The 16813-nt window shown below is 49.0% G+C and overlaps 1 protein-coding gene and 1 long non-coding RNA gene across 5 annotated transcripts in view; both read right to left on the minus strand.

Annotated features, from left to right (window-relative positions):
• Nucleotides 1–16813, minus strand: part of KIAA0513 (KIAA0513 ortholog) — a 60295-nt gene that overhangs the window by 39688 nt on the left and 3794 nt on the right. The window lies entirely within an intron of this gene.
• LOC147573319 (uncharacterized) lies at nucleotides 8199–9828 on the minus strand. Its single transcript, XR_015244618.1, has 2 exons — nucleotides 9312–9828; nucleotides 8199–9012 (listed from the first exon to the last, which is right to left on the minus strand). It is a non-coding gene; the product is annotated as an uncharacterized LOC147573319 (long non-coding RNA).

The following is a 16813-nucleotide window of genomic DNA, read 5'->3' on the forward strand; positions in this document are numbered from 1 at the left end:
CAGTAGGTTATCAGTAGTTTGGTTTTGGGGGAGTCAAAAGTTATATATGAGTTTGTGTGCAGGGGGTTGGTGCCCCTACTCCCCATGTTGTTAAAGGGTCAACTGTATAAAGTTAAAAAACTCAATAGATAAAATGGGATGTTAAAACATTCAAATAATCCTGGAGAATACAGGAAAAGGGACACAGAGGAGAGAAAACTACATGGAACAATGAGAAAACAACAATAGAATGGGAGACCGAAATCCAAACTTATTAATAATCAGGTCAGGTATAAATTGTGCACACACACACCAATTAAATAACAGAGACGATCAGAATGGATAAAAAGACATGACCTAGCTACATGTTACCTACAAGAAATTCACTTCAAATATAATCCTATTAGATTAACAATAGAAGGAGACAAAAGAAATATGCAAATGCTAATCAAAAGAAAGCTAGAAAGGCTGTATTAGTAACAAAGTCTAGGCTAGAGCTAGGAGAACTGCCAGGAATAAAAGGGAACATTACATAATGATAAAAGTGTCAAGGCGTCAGAAGATGCAACAATCCTAAATATGCAGGCACTTAACAACAGAGTTTCAAAATACATGAAACAAAAATGGACAAAACTGAAAGGAGAAAGAGACAAACCCACAGTTGAAGCTCGAGACTTGAGGACTCCTCTCTGACTCGTCTATGGAAGCAGTAGACAGAAAATCAGCCGGGATACAGAGGAGTGGATCAATATCAACCACCTGGATCTCACTGACATTTATAGAACATTCCACCAAACAGCAACAGAATAAACATTCTTTCCAAGTGCACACAGCATATTCCCCAAGATAGTCCCCATCATGGCTTCTAAAACAAACCTTAGCAAATCTAAAACAACTAAATCACACAAAGCATGTTCTCTGACCATAACAGAATTAGACTAGAAATTAACAGAAGCACAGCAGGAAAATCTTCAAACATTCAGAAATGAAACGGCACACCTCTACACAATCCACTGGTCAAAAAGAAAGTCTCCAAGTACACGAGAAAGTGTATCAAACTAAATGAAAGTGAAAAACAACTAATTAGAGCCTATGAAATGTAGCTAAGCCAGTGCTAAAAAAAAAAAAAAAAAAAAAAAGACATTTACAAATGAAATTCTCATGCTAGATAAGAAAGGTCTCAAATCAATAGTTTATGCTTCTTTCTTAAAAACTAGAAAAGGAAGGGGCGCCTGGGTGGCGCAGTCGGTTGAGTGTCCGACTTCAGCCAGGTCACGATCTCGCAGTCCGTGAGTTTGAGCCCCGCGTCAGGCTCTGGGCCGATGGCTCAGAGCCTGGAACCTGTTTCCGATTCTGTGTCTCCCTCTCTCTGCCCCTCCCCCGTTCATGCTCTGTCTCTCTCTGTCCCAAAAATAAATTAAAAACGTTGAAAAAAAAATTAAAAAAAAGAAAAACTAGAAAAGGAAGATCAAAATAACCCAAACTGGGTAGAAGAAAGGAAATAAAAAAGAGCAGAAATCAATGGGGTTAAAAAAGAGAAACAACAAACCAATAGAATCAAAAATGTCTTTTTGATCATTCAACGTGATAACCCTCTAGCAAGACAGATCAAGGAAGAAAGATAGAAGACACAAATGACCAAAATCAAGAATGAACGGGAGAGACATCACTGGAGGCGTTGAAGACTTTACAAGGATGACAGGGGCACACACAAAGCCAAGAAGCTAGATGAGATGGCTAATTCCAATTCCTTAAAAATCATAAACTACACCTAAACTCACCCAAGATGAAACAGACAACCTAAATAGTCCTGTAACAATGAAAGAAATTGATAGACCCTTCCAAAAAAGGAAATCTCCAGGTCCAGATGGTTTCGCTGGCAAATTCTACCAGGCATTTAAAGAAGCAGCCCCAGGGGCGCCTGGGAGGCTCAGTCCATTAAGCATCCGACTTTGGCTCAGGTCATGATCTCGTGGCTCGTGAGTTCGAGGCCCGCATCGGGCTCTGTGCTGACAGCTCAGAGCTTATTCTAAAGCTTATTCTAAAATTTGTATGGATAAAGAAACAACACCAATTCTACACAATCTCTTCTTGAAAATGCGTCAGGAGCTAACGTGGTCCAATTCATTTGAGGCCAGCATTCCTCCACCAAATCAAAGACAGTGCAGTACAAGAAAGCAAGCCAGTATCCTGCACGAACACAGAGGCAAACATCTTAAACGTTAACAAATCTACCACAGGAAAAGAATGATTACGACGAAGTAGAGTTTATCCTGGGAATACCATGCAAAAATCAAACAATGTGATCTGCTTCGTGGACAGGAAACAAAGGATCAGATCAAGCAATGCGGAAGAACAGACCTGACAAGGTTCCATCCCCATTCGTGATCACTCCCATAAACATGGCAGAACACGGAAGCCTTATCTAGCGCAATGAGGCCAGGCAAAGGTATCAAAAGGCCTTGGGAAAAAATACTGGGACGGAGAAAACAATCCTTTTTATTCATAGATGACATACTGTTTAAGCAGAAAATTCCAAGGAATCTTTTTTTTTAAAAAGCATTTGTTTGTTTACATCATCTCTACACCCAACGTGGGGCCCAAACTCACGACCCCAAGATCAAGAGTCTCATGCTCCTTCGACTGAGCCCGCCAGGCGCCTTCTAAGGAATCTTTTTTTAAAAATCCCTAGGATTTTTGACTTTTGCAGGATAGGTGACTTTTGCAGGTTTGCAAGATACAAAGACAACATAAAATTCAGTCATATTTTCACATATTAGTAATGAACATTCCGAAACTGAAGTTAAAAACAGGATAGCATTTACAATAACTCGAGGGGCGCCTGGGTGGCTCAGTCGGTTGAGCGTCCGACTTTGGCTCAGGTCACGATCTCGCGGTTCATGGGCTCGAGCCCCGCGTCGGGCTCTGTGCTGATGGCTCGGAGCCCAGGGCCTGCTTTGGATTCTTTGTCCCCCCCCCCCCCCCCCCCGCCTCTCTCATACTCTCTCTCTCCTTCAAAAATAAACATTAAAAATATTAAAATTTATATGGATAGACAGAGGAACTAGAAGAGCTAAGACAACTTTGAAAGAGTCAAGTTGGAAGAATCATACTCTCTGATTTAAGACTTACTATGATATGTGTGGTAATCAAGACAGTGTGATGTCAGTGGGTGATAAACACACAGATCAATGAAACGGGACAGTGTCTAGAAACGGCCCCATACGAGTACAGCTGATTTGCTTTTGACAAAAGCAACTCAATGGTACAGCGATAGTCATTTCAGCAAGTGGAGTTCAAACAACTGGGCACCCATGGGCAGACAGAGACAGATAGATGATAGACACATAGATAGATAAATACAGAGACATAGACAGAGATAGACAACAGATAGATGAGAGAAGGAGAAGGATATATGACGGGGCGAAGAGTTCTTAGCCGTTCTTAGCCGTAACATCGACAGCACCATCCGTCAAAGGGACAGTTGGCAAACTTGACTTCATGACGATGAAAAGATCTTGCTGTGTGAAAATTGCTGTTCAGACAACGAAAAGGCGAGTTACAGACCGGGAGAAAATACCGGCGGGTCGCACGGCCAACGATGGACTTGCGGCCGGGATGTGGACAGAACCTCCAAACATCCCAGTGAGAAGCAGCGGCCGACTCAGTGGCACGGGGCAGGGGGCCAGACACGACGCGAAGACCACACGGAGGGGGAGTCGGCACGTGAAAAGGCCAATGTTTCAGCCGACGGGGAAAGGCGGGGTGCAACCGTGACGAGCTAACATCCGTTAAAATGGCTAAAACAGACGATCCTGAGAGCCCCAAGTGTTGACGACGCCGAGTAACTGGAACTCCATGTGGTGCCGGTGGGGATGCCAAACAGTTTGGCGGCTGCTGTGTGTTTTCTTAATAAACTTTTAGAGGGTTGAATGGTTTTAGATTTATGGAAAAGTCACAAAGATAGTGCCGAATTCCCACACAGCCCACATCAAGTTTCCCCTACCGCTAGCACCGTAGTTCAATGAGGCGCATTTGTCACTGTTCATGAGCCTGTACCGGTCCGTTCTGATTAACCAATGTCCCTGTTTTATTCCTATTTCCTCGGCTCTTCCCTAACGTCCTTTTTCTGTTCCAGGATCCTGTGTTAGTCACCCCGTCTCCCGAGATTCCTCTCGGCTCTGACAGGTTCTCACACCTCCCTTGGCTTTGAAGACCTGGACGGGTCTGAGGAGTGTGTGTTGGGTATTTCCTAGAATGTTCCTCAATTGGGATGTGTCTGCCATTTTTCTCGTGGCTACACTGGGATTACAGGTTTTGGGGACAGGACAAGAGGTAAAGGGCCACTGTCATCAGGTCATATCAAAGGCATACGCCATCGAAAGGACTTTGTGCCGCGGACCCTGGTCACCTGGCTTGGGCAGCCCCTATTTAAGAAGTGGGTAGTTACACTCTACCTGCTTCAGGGCAGAGGACCCACACACATTATTTGGAGTTCTGCATAGGAGATTCAGGTCGCTTCTTATAAAGTTAAACATCTATGTGCAACACGACCCATCAACGCCACTCCTAGGGTGTATTCAGTGAGAGCTTAGGTGACACAAAAATCTGCATGCAAATGTTTCTAGCAACTCTGTTGGTAATCGTCAAAGACTGCCACAACCCAGCGTCCATCAGCAGGTGGGCGGATAAACGAAGTATGGTTGCTTCTACGAGGATCTACCTCTTGGCGATAAAATCCCACTGCACGTAACGCCTTGGGTGAACCCCAGGTGCACTTCGCGGAGGGAAAGAAGCCATTCTCCGAAGTTCGCCTATGGTATGATTCCAGTTATAAGACGTGCTCCCAAACAGGGGCTTCGTTGGTTGCCAGGAGTTAGGGATGGAGTGGGTATGCCCCTTGGGAGAACCCAAGGAAGTTTGGGGGGGGGACGGAGAAAACGTTTTGTTACCTAATTGAACGCGGTAGCGGTTACACAAATCTACGCAGTTTACAACTTACAGAAATGTACTCCAAAAAAAAAAGGTGAATTTTACCATGTGTTAATGAAAAGGAAAAATAAAAGAGGTGGAAACAGCCAGCTGAGTTGCCAGAACGTAGTAGGGGCTAAGTAAATGTTAGCTCCGTTTTCTTATAAAAAAAAGTTGGGCCCGAGAGACCCAAGCCTTCAGCTGCTTGGCTGGCGCTCGCCCATCGTCCAGCCTGCTGTGGGTCCCAGAAGCCTCGGTTTCTCTGCCCACACTTCTCCCAGGCATCTGTTAAGGACTACACACCCACATGCAGGTTCTGACCCCGGGTCCCTGGGGCAACTGAGTCAGCCACCTCAATCTCTACCAACAGCCAACCCTAAAAGATGGCACCCGTCTGCAGGTAGGCTGTCTGTCCTCTGCAGTTTTTGCGCCAATACTCTCTCCCTTGGGGAAGGAATGGTCTCTCTTGCGTTGTGAGGAAAGCAAAAAACAACTGAGGATCCCGTACGCAGAGAGAGGCCAGACATGATTAAGGCAGGGGAGAAGGGCCTCCAGTGGGTAAACTCTCCAATTCTTGGGAGACAGGGTTGAGCATCAGGAAAGGAGCCAGAGAAGTGGGGAGGTCTACAATGCCAGAGTCCCTGCTTTTTCTCTGATTTTTTTCACGCTTCGTCTCCATGGAGGAAGCACTCGCGCATGTAGAAAGTACTCCGTGTGAAGTCAGCTTTGTTTTAAAACTAAACAGGCAAGAAAGACACTATTAGGAGAGTGGCCACACGTAGCAGGCGTGACCGCACGGTGGAAAGAGGCACAGGGCAAGAAAGATTTAATGAGGAAACCCACAGACATGACTCCTGCCAGATTCTCTACATAAAGCGCTAACAGCCTGAGACCAAAGTGAAGTTAAAAGCGACTCCCTGTGTCGGAGAAGCTAGAACACAGCAGTACCGAGCCGAGGGGTCCGGCTCGCTTCCCGAGGGCTGCCCGGCACCTGCCAACACTTCCTTCTAGACCCTTCCCTAAGTGGGTACCCCTGGAGGACGTGCCTCACCTGTCAGGGGTGCAGCCGTGCGCCCGACATGAGTACAAAGAGCCCAAGCCAGACGGAAGGATCAAGGTCAGTCATGCAGAGGCTCCATAGAACCGTGAGCTGACGGCTGGTCTGAGAAGGTGACGATTGTCTGTGCAGCATAAAGAGGCTAGAGCACAGGCCCACACACACAGGGCAGAACCCGGTCACCTCGTCTGAGGGAACAGTGACTGAGGATCGCGGAATCCTTGAGGTGGAACCCAAGGTCGGGAACTCCCTCCGCTGCGGTCTTAAAACAAGGTCACGGGCCTCTGCTCAAGCATCACACATAAGGGCTCTTTCTCTCCCCAAAGAACCGTGCTCATCAACACCCCTGCCCAGCTCCGGACCAGCCGTGGGGCAGTTCTGTCCCTCTCCTCGCACTGTCACGCCAGACCCATCCAGAAGTGCACCTGTTAGAGACCATCTACAGGAGTAGAGACGGAGAATTCCTTTCTTCGTGACCTTGTAGCAGTGGTAGGAGACAGACTGCTTCCAGAGCGGTGGGTAAAGTTGAGGTCTCACCCTTCAGCATCGCAACAAAGTCAACGCAGTCAAAGCCGCCCCGTTCGGGGCGACGAGGGAGAGGCCTGGTTTCTGAGTCACTGCCCTGAAAGCCTGTGACTTGCCCCGGGTGATACAGGAGACAACCACCCCGCCTCCCTGGGGGCCCACAGTCCTGGTGTGCACCGTGGCACGGGGTCGCCGCCTTCCTTCAAACCCACGTCAGCATCCGGCCCCTTCAGTACGACCAGACAAAGGCACTGAGCCGCAGAGAACCCGCCAAGCGAGCAGGAGGAAAAAAGACAAGCCTTCTGTAACCAGGGCCTCCTTCCTTCTGCACCGCTGGGGTTTTAAGGAAACAGAGATGAAAAACTTGCATACCTTCCTAAGGACACAAAGGTCCACTTTCAGGCAACTAGATGGACGTCCACCAGCTCTTGGCAGAACTAACCAAGCAGACAGAAGAGAGCGTGGCTTGCGAGCCATCAAGGGCAGCGCCCGCGTCCTCGGAGGCAATGTGGCTGTGGGGTCAGGGGTCACACTCTCCTTGCTCGGCCACAGCCTGACCCAAACCTCTGCCAGTCATCAGCCCGTCCCTCCACCTCAGGGCCTGGGCCAGGGACAGTCACACAGCAAGGCTCAGGAGAAGCCAGGGATGGCGGTCCCGGTTCCCCTGCCGGGACTGGGGATGAGCCAGGACCGTTTCCGGACCGCCACCGCCTCCACGGCCTGCTTTGTTTGTTTTCTTTCCCGGAGTGATCTGCCCCACTTCCTAACTGCTGTTCCTTTACTGAGCAAATAAGAATATCTTCCTAAAATCCCATTCCAGACTCTCAGTGTCAACCTGAGAGATCAAGTATGCTTTTTTTGGACTCAGAATCCCCGAAAACATGACACGGAGGAAGGTGTCATTTCAGCGAGTGCCTCTGGCCAGACCGTCCCTGCTGGGCTGTTCCAATGATCAGAGAGAGACAGAGAGACAGAAGGACAAACAGAGGGGGAGAGAGGGACAGGGAGACACACACACGAGGACATTCCATGCTGGATCTAATGACAGAGCGTCATTGATTCTGCAAAGTCTGAGATGTGAAACGAGAGGTCTTGCTTTCAAACATTTTAAAGGTTTTTTATACCACCCATTAGAGAAGCTATACCGAATCACATTTTTCGAAAATTTCTTCCTCTCACAAAGTTTGTATTTGAATAAAAGGATGGTATTTTCAGGGGCGCCCGGGGGGGTTCAGTCTGTTGAGCATCTGACTCTTGATTTCAGCTCAGGTCATGATCCCGGGGTCGTGGGATCAAGCCCTGCATCAGGCTCTGTGCTGAGTGTGGAACCTGCTTGAGATTCTCTCTCTCTCTCTTTCTCTCTCGCTTGCTCGCTCTCCCTCTGCCCCTCTTCCCAGTTCGTGCACACTCTAAAAACGTTTTTTATTAAAAAAAGAAAAAAAGGGGGCGCCTGGGTGGCGCAGTCGGTTAAGCGTCCGACTTCAGCCAGGTCACGATCTCGCGGTCCGGGAGTTCGAGCCCCGCGTCGGGCTCTGGGCTGATGGCTCAGAGCCTGGAGCCTGTTTCCGATTCTGTGTCTCCCTCTCTCTCTGCCCCTACCCCGTTCATGTTCTGTCTCTCTCTGTCCCAAAAATAAATTAAAAATGTTGAAAAAAAAAAGAAAAAAAAAAAAAGAAAAAAAGGATGGCATTTTCAGACACCTCAAAAGTTACCACTCTTGCCTCTCCTGTGCACACGTGGGTGTCCTGCCACACCTGAGTGCCGCTGTGGTTCCGTGTCCCGTGCTCTCTAGAAGGTCAAAGCCACACTTCCTGCTGCTGCTTTAGTTAATGCAATGGCGTGAGAAAGCCAAGCTGGTTTGGGCTGTTCTTTGCCACAATGCTAAATATTACCATTATGTAATGCTTTTTGATAATTACATGACAATTACAACTAACATTCATCGTGTGTTCACTACCCACTGGGCGCTGAGCTAACGCTCTCTGCGATAACCTGACCTAACGCTCCCGTAACATGTGGGCTAGGTCTGTTAGTATTCCTGTTTTTTTTGGTTTTAGAGACTTCAAGGCTTAGGAAGGTGAAACAGCTGTCTAAAGTCACAGAGCCAAAATGAAAGAGGCTAGATAAACCCAAGCAGAGCCAGACTCCACAGCCTTGCTGTAATGCAAGCAGGGAAGTGGGCCAATGTGGGGTACAGATGAGGACCCTCCAGACATCTGCAGGACACCGGTGTGGATCAACCCTCTCTTACCCATCTCTACGGGAGAAGATGAGGCAGGCGACGTCGGATTTAGATATTTATTCCACAGCATTTAAAGGGGTTGCCTAATTCCTATTTCAGGAGAGATCAGCAAACAAGGAAGGTTCAGCACTGTTCACCCACAAATGCTAGGTTTTCCGTGCCTACAGGAAAGAAAGCGAATGACTGAAAAATCCCAATACTAAAGGAGATGCTTAGAAAGCAGCGGGAACAGGGGCGCCTGGGTGGCGCAGTCGGTTAAGCGTCTGACTTCAGCCAGGTCACGATCTCGCACTCCGTGAGTTCGAGCCCCGCGTCGGGCTCTGGGTTGATGGCTCAGAGCCTGGAGCCTGTTTCAGATTCTGTGTCTCCCTCTCTCTCTGCCCCTCCCCCGTTCATGCTCTGTGTCTCTCTGTCCCCAAAATAAATAAACGTTAAAAAAAAAAATTTTTTTTTAAAGCAGCGGGAACAAAAGAGTTATGCCCTAAATAATTCTAGACCTTGTTTTGCTCAAATAAAATTCCATGATGTGAGGGGCACCTGGGTGGCTCAGTCGGTTGAGCGGCCGACTTTGGCTCAGGTGGTGATCTCGCGGTTCATGGGTTCGAGCCCCGTGTCGGGCTCCGCGCTGACAGCTCGGAGCCTGGAGCCTGCTTCGGATTCTGGGTCTCCCTCTCTCTCTGCCCCAACCCACTCGCATTCTGTCTCTGTCTCTCTCAAAAATAAATAAACATTAAAAAAAATTTTTTTTTAATTCCACAATGTGAGAGGGTCGGATGAAACTTTAGATTTCCGGGAGCTGGTGGGGGGATGGCAGACAGACAAGAAAGGGACAGGGAGGGAAGCTCAGGCAAAACACGTAAAGATCTAATAGAAGCCTGCTGGTCAGACAAGGGAACGTACCCCCAGCAGAGAACACAGCACCAAGCAGCAGGCGATGCCCCTCACACACACAGCTAATTAGACAAATTCAGATCTCGCTGGAGACGCAGGTAGGGTAACAAACATCGCCGACTCTGGTACAACTTTGGCTTGTATTTGCAGGTACGGGTAGTTGACTCTTTTTTAAATTTTTTTTTTTCAACGTTTATTTATTTGTGGGACAGAGAGAAACAGAGCATGAACGGGGGAGGGGCAGAGAGAGAGGGAGACACAGAATCGGAAACAGGCTCCAGGCTCTGAGCCATCAGCCCAGAGCCCGACGCGGGGCTCGAACTCACGGAGCGCGAGATCGTGACCTGGCTGAAGTCGGACGCTTAACCGACTGCGCCACCCAGGCGCCCAACGGGTAGTTGACTCTTAAACCAAATGGCGGGGGAGGTGGGGGCAAGGGCCGACCCCTCACGCGGTTGCAAATCTGCGGTTAACTTCTGACTCCCCCAAAACTTAACGACTCATAACCTACTGTTGACCAGAAGCCTTACTGATGGCGTAAACAGTCTACTAACATGTGTTTTATATGTTATGTGGATCATACGTACTCCTTTTTTTTAACTTTTTTAACGTTTATTTATTACTGAGAGACAGAGAGAGACAGAGCATGAGCATGGGAGGGGCAGAGAGAGAAGGAGACACAGATTCCGAAGCAGGCTCCAGGCTCCGAGCTGTCAGCACAGAGCCCGACACGGGGCTCGAACTCACAGACTGCAGGATCGTGCCCTGAGTTGAAGTCGGACGCTTAGCCGACTGAGCTACCCAGACGCCCCAGTGGATCATATATACTGTTCTTACAATAAAGTTAGTTAGATAAAAGAAAACACTATTTAAAAAATCATAAAGAAGAAAAAATAGTTATGGTACTGTACTTGTTTAAAAAAATATATATATATATACACATAGATATGTATCTGCATATATGTAACCGGTTCAGTTCAAACCCATTGAACCTGCTGTTCAAGAGTCAACGTATTCCCCAAAACCTGAAAATTGATATGTATATAGTTCATCACTTTTCTACCCCCAATAATAAGGGAGCTGAATTCTCTTATTTGGGGGGAGGGGACTTAATGTATCACGAGAATTAAAATGCATATAATTCTGTGCTCCAATCCTGCTTTGGAGTCTAAATGAGTATTTTTTCAAAGCGTAGCTGGCACATGTTTACGCGCATGTAACTGAAAAGAAATCAGTTTCTGCGCGGCTTTGCTCAGAACGTATCCAAATAGCTTTCAGGGGTCGCTTTGAGCGTATTGATCCACGGTTCTCGAGACACAGGCTTTTCCAGATGTCTGCTCTGCAGAATGCTAGCTCCCGATTTCAAAGGGAAGCTGATTTTCTTTCCTCTCAAGTGCTCTCACCGAGGGCAATTTTGTTGCATCTACACTTGTAGGAAAAGAACCAATAAGCAGGGGCAGGTTGAACCTGAGAGAGAGAAGGGAACAAAAAGATGGGGTCTGCACAGAATCTGTCTCGTCTGCAGAGACTCATACCCTTCCTGACGTTATCAGAGGCGACGCAGATGCACTGACCTACAGCAGGCCTTCTCGACGGCAGGGCCATCGGCGCTCGGGCGGGTCACTCCTCGCCGCGGGGGCTGTCCTGTATGTGTGCTGCAAGGTGTCTGCAGCATCTCTGGCCTCTACCCCTGGATGCCAGACGCACCCCGCGGGTGGGCCGGTCAAAAATGTCTCTAGATGTTTCCCCAGTTGAAATCTCTGATCTATATCAACTCCGAGCACCAAACATCGCCAAAGAATCTCAATCGGGTGAAAACCCCTCCTAGTGAAAAGCTTTGCTCTTTGGTTATCATGGTACCCCACCCCTCCCCCAAACAAACCCAATAAGAAGTGATCACAGGAGACCTTGGACAGACAATACATAAGTCTCTGTGCAAACAGTTAATATTTTTGGTCACAGGAAACCTTGGGCATCGAGTTCCTCTGATTAAAACTGGCGCCGGGGGCGCCAGGGTGGCTCAGTCGGTTGAGCGTCCGACTTCAGCTCAGGTCACGATCTCATGGTTTGTGAGTTCGAGCCCCGCGTCGGGTTCTGTGCCGACAGCTCGGAGCCTGGAGCCTGCTTCGGGTTCTGTGTCTCCTTCTCTCTCCACCCCACCCCTGCTTGTGCTCTGTCTCTCTGTCTTTCAAAAAACGAATAAACATAAAAAAAAAAAAAAAACTGGCTCCAAATGCACTGGTTACATGACTGGCTCTGAACGGTAAGGTGAGGGTCTCACGCATCCTGTCACAGGCTTGCTCAATCATTCAACAAATATTGCGCATGTGCCGTGGGCTAGGCATTGTTTCAGATGAACTAGACAAACAGTAGCCTAGCCCTCAGGGAGCTTGTGTTCTAGGCAGAGAACAAAGAGAATAAAGATATTATTACAGCCCATCGTACGTGCTGTGAATAACATAGAGCATAGCACCGTCTAACATAGTAGCCGCTCGCTACACGTGGCTAGTAAGCCCATGAAACTGTGGCTCACTGAGCTGTGCTGACCACATCAGATTTCAGACTTAGTGTGAAATGAGAATCTAAGATGTCTCGCTAATAATTTTTATACTGATTAGGTATGGAAGGGATAGTTTGGATACGGTGGGTCGAACAGAATCGATTATAAAAATTAAGTGAGGCTGTTTTCTTTGTTTAGTGCGGCTGCTAGCAACTTAATATAATACACGCGGCTCGCCCTGTATTTCTATTGGGCAGCGCTGGGCCAGGGAAACCAGATGGAGGTAGGCAGCTCCTTCGGCCTGAGGGGCCAGGGAGGGTCATCCTACCATCTGGAGGATCAGCATCCCAGCCCGAGGAAATGGCTCTGCAGTGGCCGTGAACCTGGCCCATTAAAGCAGGAGTGCGGCAGTGTGGCTCGGCGGGGGAGACCCAGGGAGGGAGGGAAGGGGCTGAGGCTATGGCACGGCTGCAAGCCAGGCACGAGGCAGGGGCTTGGAGGCCAAACTAAGGGGCTGGGATTTCATCCCAGGAGCAGTGGGAGAGCACTGGAGGGTTTACCTCCGGGGAACATCACGATCTGATCTATGCTTTGCAAAGATGCTACATCCTGGTGGCGGTGTGGGGACAAGAGTTGCGTTCGAGCAAGAGGAGAAGGGGTGGGTGGCACCGATCCCGTGGGACCCCTCGGCGTCTGGCCACCCGGGGCCAGCTGGCAGGATTCCTTAGAAGAGGCGAGGACGTGACATCAGAGATGCTACTCTTCTCCCATAGGAGAGATAAGTCTGGTTAATCCTACTTACGCGGAAATTTCGATTATATGTAATACCTCTTTCCTCCATAAGAGCAGATAAATGAGGTATTTTTGTATTATCCAAATGGAGCATCAGGATTCTCAGAGCGATCCTGCTGCTTAATGAAGTTCAGCTAATCTGCCCCCTCTCGGAGGAGGGAGGGTATTAGACTAGCTTGCCTCGGCTAACTGGTTTCCTACCTCCTCGTATCACCACAAATTGAGTTTTTAAAATCGGTTTGTTGGGGCGCCTGGGTGGCTCAGTCAGTTAAGCGGCCGACTTCGGTTCAGGTCATGATCTCGCGGTCTGTGAGTTCAAGCCCCGCGTCGGGCTGTGTGCTGACAGCTCAGAGCCTGGAGCCTGTTTCAGATTCTGTGTCTCCCTCTCTCTGACCCTCCCCTGTTCATGCTCTGTCTCTCTGTCTCAAAAATAAATAAACGTGGGGCGCCTGGGTGGCGCAGTCGGTTAAGCGCCCGACTTCAGCCAGGTCACGATCTCGCGGTCCGTGAGTTCGAGCTCCGCGTCAGGCTCTGGGCTGATGGCTCAGAGCCTGGAGCCTGTTTCCGATTCTGTGTCTCCCTCTCTCTCTGCCCCTCCCCCGTTCATGCTCTGTCTCTCTCTGTCGCAAAAATAAATAAACGTTGAAAAAAAATAAATAAACGTTAAAAAATTAAAAAAAAAAATAAAATAAAATTGGTTTGTTTGGTTTTTCTAGGTTTGTCGTTGTTTTGATCACATTCAACGTGTGTACTTCATTCCTGATATTTACTATTAACTCAAAATTGGGTTTTCTGTTCTCATGAGGCTTTCACCCCTTTTAACTGGGCCCTATTTTTGTATCTCGGCCACATGGGTTCGCCCCCAAATCCCCTCGCTCAACGGTGTCAGCAAACGGCAGCTCGCGGAGTTCATTTGCTCTGGTATTTTCCGTTTGCCGCCTGCTCCGCTGTTGCTAGGTTCTCGTCTTTTCCCCAGCTCGTTGGTCATATTTGCCACCGGTGAGTCATTTGCTCTGAGTCATGCCTGGCTGTGATACAAAGGCTAGGAAAATGCCTCCGAACGCACCTGCTTTGCGAAAGGACGTCACGGAGGAATATGGTGTTCTCCTAAGTGGACTCGGTGATTAAGAGAAAAACACCCCCCGCCCTCTCTCTCCCCTCCAGATGTGCCATTTCCTCCAGCACGTGCTGTAGATTATTCCTATGGTGGGACGGGTCTTGGTCATTCGTCTTGGGCGCCGAGAGGCCAGAGACCATTTCTGGAACGAGCCCAGAAAAGCCGAGGAGGAACGCAGGTGCTCCCGACGTAGCGCACCTGCTCCGTGGAACAAGGCCAACCCCCACGTGCAGGCCACACATGAACGCTCCCGTCCAGAGCTAGGAAGACACTGCTTTACCCGGGACTGCTACGCCATACATAACACGAGGGAAGGGGACAGCCGTCCCCGACCAGAGGAAACCAGGGAGACAGAGGAACCTAACGGGGGGCCCGGACCGGACGCTGGGACAGAAACACAAGCTGCCGGGATCTGCACGCCGACTCGGCCCTTGCAGGCGGCCTGACGGCAGGCCTCAGTTTTCTCATCTGTGCCGCTTGCCTCAGAAGCCCACGTTTCACATCACAGACACGTTTCTTCCGAGCACCTTCCTTCCACATATAAAACTCGTGGCAGAGGTGCCGTCATCAGCTCCTGACACATGGGACCGAATCAGCCCGTCAGGTGCCCACGAAAAGGGTTCTGGAAACACAGGAAGAAGGAATAGGAAGCGGGGACGAAAGCACAGCCCTCAGGGTGTGTGTGTGTGTGGGGGGGGGTGGCAGTCAGGGACATTACAGGGGCATCAGATCTGGAAGGGGACAGAGGAAACTGGTGGTGATGGGTGCCCCTGGGGAGGGGGTCGGGGAGGCAGAGGGAAGAGCCACTTTGCACCGGACATCTTTTTTTATCGTCTGAATTTTGTCCCATCTGCATGTATTACCTAGACCAAAAATTAATTAAATTAAATAAGGGAGAGAATGTCTCCCCGAATAAGGTGAGACAGAGCCAGAAATAAAAAGGTCTCGAAAGGCAAAGGTGCAAATGATTTCAGACATTTTGCTGGCAGCCTGCCCTGCTTTCACGCACCTTCCCCACCCCCCCCACCGGCCCTCAAAATGAAAGAAGTTTCTCTGCGAATTCCTGGATGGCTCATGCTCAGGACATCAGCAATACTTTTTCAGGCCATAATCTAAGGCACTCAACACCAGAACTCGTGAAGCCTTATGGAAAAGACTTTGGATCGCTGGAAAAGCCCGACAAGGGGAAATGCAGGTTCTCCTAATGTTGCGGCATGCATCCAAGCTGGCCACGGGCGGTCTAGTGCTGGGGTGACAGGGCTCTGCTGCCCCCCACATTTCTCTGTGCCATCGTGACAAGGACAAGGGAGGAAATGGTCCCTCCAGGGCTCCTGCAGGGCCATCAGGCATCCCCCGTCCTACCCTGGGCTTGCACTGCTAGTAAGACCTGTCCCAGCAGGCAAGGGAGGGCTGGGGAGGCCACGGGCCTTGCAATCAGATGCAGGAGATTCACCTTGTCCTCATGACCTCCGGCAAGTCACACAATTGCTCAGACCCTCGGCCTCCTCACCTGGGACACATGCAGATCACCTCTTAGCTTGCAAGTTGTAAGGACCATGATGCTTTTTTTTTAATACTTAAAAAATTTTTTTGTGTGTTTATTTATTTTTGAGAGACAGAGACAGAGCATGAGCCGGGGAGGAGCAGAGAGAGAGGGAGGCACAGAATCCGAAGCAGGCTCCAGGCTCTGTGCTGTCAGCACAGCGCCTGATGCGGGGCTTGAACCCAGAGACTGTGAGATCATGACCTGAGCCGAAGTCAGGGGAGGGGCAGAGAGAGAGGGAGACAGAATCCAAAGCAAGCTCCAGGCTCCGAGCCGTCAGCACAGAGCCTGATGCGGGGCTCGAACTCACGAACTGTGGGATCATGACCTGAGCTGAGGTCAGACGCTCAATTGACTGAGCCACCCAGGTGCCCCAGGACCATGATGCTTTATGTAAAAATATCCAAATCCATGCCATTATCCCTAAAAAGAACCCAGCGCCTCCTGCCAGTTTCTCCCTTTCAAATGTCACTGGATCTTGAAGTGAGAAGGTGTTATGCATTGAATTGTGTCCCCTAAAAAGATATGTTGAAGTCCTAACCCCCAGAACCTGCGAACATGACCTTATTTGGAAACAGGGTCTTTGCGGATGTAATTAAGATAAAGTCATAATGGAATATGACCAATTTGATGGTATCCTTAGAAGAAACAGAAACAGACACACACACACACACACACACACACACACACACACACACACAGCGAGAAGAACGCTCCAAGGCTAGACACACCAACGATTGCTGGGACCCACAAGAGGCTGAGAGGGAGGCACAAACAGATCCTCCCTCTGAACCCCCAAAAAGGAAGCAACCTTGTCAGCGCCTTGATTTTGGACTCCTAGTCTCTAAAACTGTGAGAGAATAAATATATGTTGTCTTAAGCCACCAAGCTTGTGGTGCTTTGTTACAGCAGCCCCAGGGCACTAGCATAAGTTATCTGGTTTTCCTAGTTATCTAATGCTTGAATTATCTTGCCCAATGGCTGGCTAGTCGGCCCGTGTCTGTCTCTAGCACAAGAAAACCAACTTGGTATCTACCAAGGCAGCAATCCCTCCCATCTTTGAAAAGATCTGTCACAAAAATCATTCATTCAACAAATTATCAATTGAACACCTACTATATGCCAGGCACGATTTGGGGCACTGTTGATACAGTGCTAAATGGGCAGCACGTAATAAAAGCATTCTCAAAGAAGGA

The sequence above is a fragment of the Puma concolor genome, chromosome E2 (genome assembly GCF_028749965.1).
Source record: "Puma concolor isolate L17-30 chromosome E2, mPumCon1.1.hap2, whole genome shotgun sequence".
NCBI lineage: Eukaryota > Metazoa > Chordata > Mammalia > Carnivora > Felidae > Puma > Puma concolor.